We start from the raw sequence: 11,301 nt of genomic DNA, 5'->3' as shown, positions 1-11,301 counted from the left end.
CAACCGCGTGTGTAACCATGATGGTCTCTTCTCGGAGGAGTCCGAGAAGTGAACACGGTGTTGAACTAATGCTTGGCGTAGTTTGTGCTAGGATCACTTCTTGATCATAGTTGTTCGTCCGTTCTTTTGCCTTCTCTTCTCGCTCTCATTTGCGTATGTTAGCCACCATATATGCTAGTCGCTTGCTGCAGCTCCACATCATACCTTTGCCTTACCTATAAGCTTAAATAGTCTTAATCGCAAGGGTGCAAGATTGCTGAGTCCCCGTGACTCACACATTACTTCCAAACCAAATGCAGGGACCGATGATACTGCTCCAGACGATGTGCTTGAGCTCAAGTGGGAGTTCGATGAAGACTCTCGCCGTTACTATGTGTCTTTCCCAGATGATCAGTAGTGGTGCCCAGTTGGGGCGATCGGGGAACGTGTCGCTTGTGGGGGTTGATCTTTAATTTTGGTACCGTAGTCGGGCCATGAGTGTATTGGATGATTGTAATGTTATTCATGTATTTGTGTGGCGTGGCGAGTGTAAGCCAACTATGTATCATTTTCCCCTTTTATTTATTTACATGGGTTGTTGTGAAGATTACCTTACTTGTGACATAGCTTTCAATGCGGTTATGCCTCTAAGTCGTGCTTCGACATGTAGGAGATATAGCCGCATCGAGGGCGTTACACCTACTCGAGGACGAGTAGGAGTTAAGCTGGGGGATGTTGATACGTCTCCAACGTATCTATAATTTTTGATTGTTCCATGCTGTTATATTATCAATCTTGGATATATTATAATCATTTTATAGTCATTTTATATCATTTTTTGGTAGTAACCTATTGACATAGTGCCAAGTGCCGGTTCCTTTTTTTCTGTGTTTTTTACATCACAGAAAATCAATATCAAACAGAGTCCAAATGCCACGAAACTTATGGACCAGAACGAACAAGTTGGGCCCTGGCTTCACTTGGGGGAGTCCCGAGGAGGGGACAACCCACCAGGGCGCGCCAGGAGGTCCAGGCATGCCCTGGTGGGTTCTGCCCACCTCGGGTGCCCCCCTGGACTGCCTCTTTGCTCTATGAATACCCAAATATTACCAAAACACTAGGGGAGTCGACGAAATATTCATCTAGCCTCCGCAGAGTCCAGAACCACCAGATCCAATCTAAACACCATCTCGGATTGGGTTCACCACCTCCATTGGTGCCTCTCCAATGATGCGTGAGTAGTTCTTTGTAGACCTTCTGGTCCATAGTTAGTAGCTTGATGGCTTCATCTGTATCTCTTGATTGTCAATACAATGGTCTCTTGGAGATCCATATGATGTAACTCTTTTTCCGGTGTGTTTGTTGGGATCTGATGAAATTTGAGTTTATGATCAGTCATATCCATTTATATCCATGCGAGTTATTTGAGTTTCTTTGATCTCTTATATGCATGATCTCTTAGAGCCTCATATTTCTTCTCCCATATTTGGGTTTTGTTTGGCAAACTTGATCTATTTATCTTGTAATGGGAAGACGTGCCCGGTAGTGGGTTCGATCTTATGGTGCTCGATCCTAGTGACAGAAAGGGAACCGACACGTATGTATCATTACTACTAAGGATAAAAAGATGGGATCTATGTCTACGCAGTAGATAAACGGATCTTGTCTACATCATGTCATCATTCTTATTGCATTACTCCATTGTTTCATGAACTTAATACACTAGATGCATGCTGGATAGCGGTCGATGTGTGGAGTAATAGTAGTAGATACAGGCAGGAGTCGGTCTACTAATCTTGGACGTGATGCCTATGCAATTATCATTGCCTCGATTTGATCATAATTATTTGAGGTTCTATCAATTGCCCAACAGTAATTTGTTTACCCACTGTTTTCTATCTTTCTCGAGAGAAGCCACTAGTGAAACCTACGGCCCCCGGGTCTTCTTCCTCATATATTTGGTTGCGACATACTTTTCCTTTGCATTTTTATTCAGATCTATTAAACCAAAAATACATTGCTGCACTTTATTTTATTTGTGATCTATTATTTCAATCTACTACAATTTTCTGGCATCATTACCTGAAAGGGATTGACAACCCCTTTAACACGTCGGGTTGCGAGGTGTTGTTATGTGTGTGCAGGTGTTGTTTATGTTGTGTTGCTTGGTTCTCCTACTGGTTCGATAACCTTGGTTTCTTCACTGAGGGAAGTACCTACCATCGACGTGCTACATCATCCCTTCCTCTTTGAGGAAATACCGACGTAGTCCTAGTAGACAAGAGCTTTTCTGGCGCTATAGTCAGAGAACGATCACAGTTCACCTGAAATGAAGCAAAGATTGCATCATTCAGCTAGGAAGAAGTACTTGCTCTTGTGAGCTGGCAGGTTCTTCTTTAGTAGTTGCACTAAAATTCATCAACATTAAGGTTGGTTGTCCTGCTCATGTAAGGTGCAACTATAATTTGCATATCCTTTTGTGCAGTTCTACTAAAATAAAGTGCCATTGTGGTGACAGTGACGGCTCATCTTGCAAAAGCTAATAAAATGTTGCACCAGATTACCAGCAGAATTTGTTGGAGATTTTGGAAACTCCAATAACCATTTTGTGCAGTTCCACCAAAATTGAGAGATGATGCCCACGTGACATTTTAGTTGAACTGCACAAGACAATCATTCCAAAAAAAGTGTTTTGTGCAGTTCACCAAAAGGTCACAATAGAAACAAGGTGAAATGGATATCCCTATCTACACAAAAAGGTAGAAAGTAAATAGTTGTTGGTCAATAAGAATATACGAAACATACACGAAACGAAAAGAAGCATCTTAATTATGTTCATGGCACGCAAGGGCAGTAGAAATTTTAAAACTTCAGCAATGCTTCATGTTACCGGAAGCATTATGATCAACTATGACATTCGTCAAATATGGGATTACTTTAATGGTGGCATTGCTTGTTTACCAGATACAGTAAATCAACAACAGTTAAAGAGTTGGTTTAAGCGCCTGGGACCGTGGGGACACCAGGTCACTCAGCAGCATAAAGAAGCAACTTACTTATCATACTAGGGAAAACAGCACGAGTACCATTTGTAACACAGTTTAATAGCATCATATCACTAGAGCCATGAGATTAAAAATTACACTGGTTAGACATGTCCTTAAGGTAACAGTGTGATCGCTTCATTTTACATGCGCCCTTACATTAACAATGGCAAAAGGTTGGTATAAGGACATGCGATAGTGGACGCATCAGCACAATGTACCTACAAGGAGGTATAAAGTGGTGATGTCGAGTTTGTTCATGCTCTGTGAGGGCAGCAAATCTAATCCTCAAGACCTTTTACTATGTGAGGGCGGCAACTAATCCTAGAGACCTTTTACTATGTGAGGGCAGCAAATCTAATCCTGGACATACTCTGTAGACTTGTCCACCAGCCGCCACTTTCTATCCATTTTTCAACCAATAATAGGTATGTTCCTTATCCAGTTTGTACTGAGTTTTCCCATTATTTCCCTTTTCAACCAAGAGGCTGGTTGGGTATCCGGTCTCTACTACTCCCCCCTGTTATTTCCTCTTTGAATCAAGTCCTAGATTCATGCTATGACTTTCCCCCCTTTCTTCGTTGTTTGAACCTAGTCCTAGATTCAAATGCATGAAGTAGCTTTACCTCTAATAATACTAAAATTTAGGTGGATTTGGAAGAGATGATGGAAGTAGAAAAAGATGCACATGCAGACACGTGGGGATCTGGGGCAGTAGAGAAAGGCCGATTTCGAAGAACTTGTACCTGAGGGTCATCGGGATGTCGGCGGCGGCAGGTCCGATCTGCGCATAATACAGCAGGGAGGAAGAAGGGCCAGAGGACGTACCGAGCCGGCGTTGTTTCAAAGAGAATGGCATGGGCAGAGGATCGGGCCCCGCCGACAGCTATGGGTTTCCTCCCTCACCGATAATGACCGCGTGAACGGTGCACCTTTTAGTCCTCTATACACACCGGCCGAAGGGATTCGGTCGGATCTGTGACCAGCGGTGAGAAGAGAGAAAATGTCGCTACCGCTGTCTTGTTTAGATATGGAGGGGATGAGAGAATGAAGAGAGCAACCCTAGTAAAGCAAGTGCTCAGGCCCCTGCATACATATATAGTGGAGTGGTTATCTTTTTCTCTCCACAACAAGCGTTTCAATTTGTGTACGTTGCATTAAACAAAAGAAACTCTCTACTTAAGGTGACTAATTGTACGACTCCTACTTACTACTAGTAGTAGTATTGTTCACTTGTGCTCCCCGGCCCTCCATTCAATGAACAAACCCACGAGTGAATAAACATACAGTACTACTAGTATTTATATAGAACAAACAAGCTCGAACTATTTTCGCGTAGTTAAAAGTTGAGGGCAGGGCTTTTCTCGGGCAGTACGCGCGGTAGTTTCCGCGTAGGAGGTTTGACAGAGAGGCGAGGAGGGTGAGGGAGTAGCGGATTCAACTTACTTACTGCTGGAAAGGACGGGCTGTGCAATTTGACGGCGTGTTACTACTGGAAAGACTTGTGATATGACTACTCACTATAGTCATGAATTACTGGTGCTATGACGGGGGTGATGCCCCTTCCATTCCACACTCTAATCTGGTGCGTGACACGTCGACCCGGATGCTGGCTCTCCCACATGTCGGCGAAGTACGTGGTAAGAAGGAGCAAAGAATCATGCGGTATATACTAGTACTACTACTCACATCGGAGGAGTGCGAACCACGGTAGCCCAGTGAACCAGCAGTGCGAACCACGGCAGCCCAGTGAACCAGCAGTAGAACACAATGTGGTGATATGGCCATAAAAACAATGTGCTACAGTCATGTACCGTACTACTCCTCTTTGTTTGGATCCCTGAGTTAGAGCTAGTTTGGGTTGAAATAGCCTCAAATTGTCCAAACAGGAGGGGTTAGTTTGAGCTAGTTTGCTCTAACCCAGCTAAAAAAACTAGCCCGGTAGAGAGGTTCTAATTGGGTTAGTTCTTCTCGGGCCCACTAAAAGAGAACTAAAAAATCTCCCCTGCCCACACCAGATCGCTCCTTCCGATCCCCCCCCCCCTCGCACGACGCATCTCTATTCCCCATCAGGTTGCCGCTCCGCCGCTAGCCCTCTCTCTCCTCCGGCTGCCCTCTCCCTCCGTCCTTCAAAGCTCTCCCCTCTCCCTTCACCGATCGTTTTTCTCCCTCTATCATGCACGACGGTGGCGCATCTACCAGGGAGGTCGCGAGAGGGGTTAGTTTGTTCATTCCTTCTCTGTATCACAGCCATATCACTGATCTTGCTCGCTCTAGCGCTAATTCTGATTTGGAAAAGTAGATCCTGATTAAACTTGGTATGGATTTGTGGTGCACGCATGGGATTGTTTGATGCTGCTTGAGGAGGTATAAATCTTTCTAGAGGCCCACAGATTCAATTCACCTTTCTACGTATTTTAGTTTCAGGATTGCATTATTTCTAGAGGCCCAACGATTCAGTTCACCTTTCTAGGTATTTCAGTTTCAGGCTTGCATTATTTCTAGAGGCCCAAATATTCGGCTCGTAGTCGTCGGCAAGCGACCCTGCTACCCATGCCGGTGTCGACCTCAACTCGCAAGCGCCGGCGTCGGAGGGGTCCCGGGGCTTGGGCTCTACAGAGCCTTCCTCCAGAGCAACGATGACGAGCTCCTCCCTAGGTGCATCAGGGGCTCCGGGCTCCCTCCCTATCGTGAATGACTTCCATGATGAGTTAGCTCATGCTTTGTTTCATGGAGTGTATTTTTTTGTGAAGCTTGATTGACAACTTGTATGTTTAAGTGAGATATCTCATTTGTATGGACAAAGTAAAATTTATCATGTTTTGCATGCTTGATTTGTAAAGAAGGTTCATTTATGTCAATTGTGAGCGGGAGGAGGCCACACAAGAGCCAGGCACACCAAATCCGGCAGGAAATAGGGTCCAAAGTAGTCAAATGATTGAGAAAGAGCATTTATTGTCAATCTAACCCTGCCATCCATACACCTCTTTGGTTTAGGCCATGTTTGGATACTCTAACTCAGTTAAAGGTTAGAGTTAGATTCTAATCGTAAACTAACTCTAAACTAAGAGGTGTTTGGATGGCAGGGTTAGATGGAGCGTGGATACGGCAAGGTGCCTTCATGGGCAGTGTGAGAGGGAGGGAGGGAGATGAAGAGAAGCTTCAAGGAAGTGGGGAGGGATCTACTGTGGTGAGAGCAAGAGAAAAAGGTGTTTTTTCGTGGTCCCAAGAAGAACTAACCCAAATAAACACCTCTTGGGTGGGTTAGATTTTTTGGGTGGGTTAGATGCATCTAACCCAAACTAATCCTCCTATTTGGATATTTTTGGGTTAGTTGAGTCCAAACTAACCCAAACTAACTCTAACCCATGGATCCAAACAGGGCCTTAGAGTTAGTTCAGGGTTAGTTCAGGGTTAGAATCTAACTCTAACCTCTAACTGAGTTAGAGTTCTCCTCGTCTTGGTTCATCGCCATCATACTTTCCCCATTCCTGTGTTTTCAGTATCCTACAAATCAAAGAGGCCCTTGGGCTGGTTTAGGTCTGGTCGTTGTTTATAAACATGTTATGTCCAAAATTTAATGAATGTCCTCCAGTTTCTATGAAAATAATCCCGTTTCATGTAGTAATTCATTTATTTATTTATTCTTCTGCGGGGGGTTTGCATGTAATTCGTGAGGTCTGAAATGTAAAGTACCCCGGCATATGCTCTGAGTCATGCATGCACTACGACTCAGATGCTCTATGTCCCACATGTCAGCGAAAGGGAGCGCGTGGAAATAGCCTAGGAGTATATATAGGAGGATAAATGCGTGAAAAAATATGTACTGTGAAGCGTAGCTGCGGTTCGAAAAGGAGACCTAAAGTGATGACAGGTATAGGTCGCACGCACCCAACTAGTGGTACTAGACATACGATTACTTTTTCCCTCGAAAAAACAGGTATGAGTGCTCATTACTCCTATTCTATCCACACGAGTCCCATCTGACAACAGTGTCCATGCTACAGCTAGCTCTTCTCCCTCGTTTCTCTCTTCTAATTCTAAACTCAGCCGACACCCGGAGGGCGGGGTGGGGATTTGCTGATGGTCGATTTTCTCAACTGCAGCCCCACCTCATAGTGAAAACCTTACGACTAGAATAAAAATGCCATATACTCCCTACATTCCTCAATATAAGCCTTTTTAGATATTTCAAATGGAATACAACATACGGATGCATGTAGACATATTTTAGAGTGTAGATTCACTCAATTTGCTCCGTATGTAGTCACTTGCTGGAATGTCTAGAAAGACTTATATTTGAGAACAGAGGGAGTACTATAGTAATAAAACATTAAGGCCACGAGGTGATGCAGTGCTGGTTACAGGAGGCAAGAAGAAGAGATGCATCCATCGACGACGTCCACCTCCTTGACTTAGGGCGCCGGCCCACCGAACGATGGCTAAGTAGCAGCGGCTTTCATGGCCAGGTCGACGTGCTTCTGAACAATGGCGTCCAAAGATTCCAGCCGCTGGAAGAAGGCCAACGTCTTTCTGTCCTCGCTAGCCTTGTAGTGACCTATGTAGACTATTTCCTCGTAGACGTGGATGTGCAGGTCGACGGTTTCTTGCATGGTGAGGCGCTGCGCAGTGAGCGTGGCCTCGAGGTGCACATTCTTCGTCATGACCTCCGGCACCTACAGGGCCACCAGGGCTTGAAAGAGTTCGTCACCATGGAGGCCGATGAGGGTGGCAGGCAATGAGGAGCGAGGGTGCGCGGGCTGGAGCAGTACGGCAAGGTCTTCCGCGTGCTTCTTGATGGTGGTGAACTTGCGGATGGAGTGGACCATGATGTCGTCCATGCGAGAGGCTAAGCCGGCTTCGGCGAGGGCTACGACGCCAGCGGTCCCCAGCACCGTCTGGAAATGCTACGCTGTGCGGGGCCGCAGGCCAGTGTCTTGGATGATTTGGCATAGCCGAATGCCGCTCGCGTCCATCGCCTCCATTGGTGCTTGTGGCTTCTGGTCACTTGGTCAGTACTAGTATACTCAATATTGTGCACCGTGACCAAGGCAGAGAGGAAAACGAGAGAACTACGTATTTATTTACGGTGTAGATTCACTCATTTTGCTCCATATGTACTCTGTCTCGGTGTAGTCTAGTCACTTGTTGAAATCTCTAGAAAGGTAAATACTCCTTTCCGGTTTACAAGGCTCACATAGCAATTTTGTCTCATGCGAGAGCCTGGCTATATGCATGCTCCAAGGTTCGCAACTGCCATGTTCGGGTTGCGCCTGGCTCTTCGCCTCTTCGAGAAGACGAACAATGATGTTAATACTACTACTTCTACAGTATCGAATCCACCGCTGCATGTCCGTCGACCGCGTGCGGGAGGGATTGCTTGTTATAGTACTCCTATAAGCAAAAGCATGTCCTCGCCCGCGAGCCACCGCGAGACACATCATAGCACTGGCCCCACAAGGTTGCCTCTAAACTTGGCTGAAAGACCCGTAGTGTACAATATATTTGCTACAACCTCTAACATTTACCCCACCACAATATATTCCTATCTTGACCAGATGAGCATGCAAACTACAATCACCAGGATGATAGGTAGGGCCATAAGATTATTTTAGTCTAAAAAATGCTTCGAGACGGCCTCATAGCATGGAGCCGACCCCAACGATTTTAAGCTTAGAGGCACGGTACACGCTATCCTAGACTACTCTACACATGAAACTGCCACACGAGCGTCCGGGCTGCGCTTGGCTCTTCGCCTATTCGGGAAGTCGAACAATGATGGAGTACTACTGTAGTGGAGGAGTACTACAGTATGCTTCTGGGCATCTGACACCGAATGAACTGCTGCATGTCCACCGCGTGCGGGAGGGAGAGCGTGTAGCGAAACCTTCTCCTAGTCCTGCTAGCCACCATGCTCATGGGCGAGGGAGGGACACAGCTTGATTGACTTACTGCCCCTGCCTTTGCGTGTATGACAGGTGGGCCCAACAGGTGGGTGGCCCATCTGTCATACAGCCAAAGACAGGTGCAGTTAAGGCACCGGAGCTCGGTCCGCGAGGGAGCGGGTGTTCTAGCAACCAAATTTCTCGTTGTTGTACAAGTTGACGCGACACATCAAAGCACTGCACTCGATATATTCCAATAATTTGCATTTACCGATGCATTAATTACAACGCATGCATGCATGCATGCCATGACTCTCCTTTTGATACTAGCATGTGTTGATTTAATGCACCTTGAAGTAGTATGAATATGTGACGGTAAAGCTTTGTAATGCCCCGGCCCTAAAGTGAGAGATGGTTGTGCACGAGGAGGGCGAGATCATGCAGACGGAACAGGACCCGATGATGGAGCTCTCTATGGTCTCGATGGACCTCACCTTGCTCCACTACCCCTTGTGCCTCCGCCCCTTGAAGCCTCCAGTGTATCAGGTTTGAATACACCTCGTCCGTTCGGCTGATCGAGCAAGGTGCAGGTTTCTTGATTGATGTGTTGTTCGACTCATTTGTGCAGTGCAAGGGAGGGCTCCTGGCATGCATGGACTGCCACGTCGAGCGCCCCGGGAACCAGTGGCAGTACCAGAAGTGCGAGCGCGATAGTGGCTTCGACGTGCGGAACATGACAATGGACGCCGTCCTCTCCTCGGTGAGGTTGGAGTGCCCGCACAAAGGTTGTGGGCTCTACGTCACTTACCACAAGCTCGCCGATCACCAGAGCATGTGTCCGCTCGCGCCCTGCAAATGCCTCGTGCCCGTCTGCGGCTAGGATGGCCCGCCGCCGACGCTCTCCCACCACATCAGCACCATGCATCCCATGCCCGTGCACAAGATCCAGTACGGCAAGGTGCTCCAGCTGCAAGTGCCACTATCGGAGCCACGGCTCTTGCTGTTCCCTCCTCGGAACATGACAGTGGACACCGTCCTCTCCTCGGTGAGGGTGGAGTGCCCGCACAAAGGTTGTGGGCTCTACGTCACTTACCACAAGCTCGCCGATCACCAGAGCGTGTGTCCGCTCGCGCCCTACAAATGCCTCGTGCCCGTCTGCGACTACGAAGGCCCGCCGCCTGTGCTCTCCCACCACATCAGCACCGTGCATCCCATGCCCGTGCACAAGATCCAGTACGGCAAGGTGCTCCAGCTGCAAGTGCCACTATCGGAGGAGGACGGCCACGCATTTTTCTTGGTCGGCGGCGTGCTCGACATCGGCGCACCTATAGCCATGTCGGTCATCTGCATCAGAGCGGGGGCGTCCCTACTGCCGCACTACGTGGCCAGGTTGTGGGCGAACGGCCCACTGGGGGAGCCCAAAGGTAGGACCGACACCGTCAAGGTGGAAATGGAGGTGACAAGCAGCAATGATCCCGACGACGTCGCCGTGCAGGAGCTGACCTTCTTCATAGTTTCGCCCAAGCTGCTGGCCGGGGCTAAGCTGGTGTCCCTCCACATTCAAATTGACAAGCTCACGTCCTAAATGATTATACCTTGCCTTCTGTTTATCTTAGTAATATGCTAATATAGGGGTTAGCTCGGTCTACTTTAGCTTAAGAGATGGTGGGTTTTGGTGGCGATGCAGCAATTACTTCGACATCATATCAGGAGTTAAAGTAATTTCCAACAGTCGAACGGATATTTTGTGTCTGTTGGATATAAAGATCCTTTGGGTAAGAAGTATCACGGCAACAACTTATATGCTTTTTATTCAGGAAGTGTTGCATACTTGTGCGAGTTGACGCGACACATCAAAGTAGTACTGTACTACTACTAAGTACGTACTCCCTCCGATCCTAATTTCTCTGTGCAAAAGTTGAGGCATAGATACCAAGGAGGGCCTGGTTGTGTCTATACTTTGACAACTCACCCGACTGCGCACCAGGCAGATGAAGCTTGTGTCATGTTGGTGCCGTGTGCGGCCCGCACATTAACCAAAACCTCACGCCTCCAGCTTAGCCTCCGCGTTTTAAACTTCTCAATCTCAAGGCCAAGGAGCAACGTGAAACCTATGATAGAGCCAATCGGATGGTTGAGAACACTACAATTCGTAGCTACAGATGCATGTGTGAAAGAGGACAAGTGCGTGCGTGCACCTCTTCTCTTCCTGTATAACATACTAAAATCAGAGTACAAGTGTATGTGGGTGCCATCGACCTAGGGAGCTAGAGATGGTGCATGCGAGAAGTCCCGGGAGATAGGTCTAATGTGTCTGGAAAAAAGACTAGTCTATAGCTCGCCACGAGGCTATTCCTATCGAACGCCCTAATAACCGTAAGATATGTATCCGA

At 47.2% G+C, this 11,301-nt stretch overlaps 1 pseudogene; it reads left to right on the top strand.

Moving 5' to 3' along the window:
* The first annotated feature begins 6,023 nt into the window (after window positions 1-6,023).
* On the top strand, window positions 6,024-10,493 carry LOC125524877 (annotated as a pseudogene).
* The last annotated feature ends 808 nt before the right edge of the window (window positions 10,494-11,301 follow it).

Source organism: Triticum urartu, chromosome 7, assembly GCF_003073215.2.
Source record: "Triticum urartu cultivar G1812 chromosome 7, Tu2.1, whole genome shotgun sequence".
NCBI lineage: Eukaryota > Viridiplantae > Streptophyta > Magnoliopsida > Poales > Poaceae > Triticum > Triticum urartu.
Note: the sequence above shows the minus strand (reverse complement) of the source record. Positions and strands in the feature narration are given on the sequence as shown.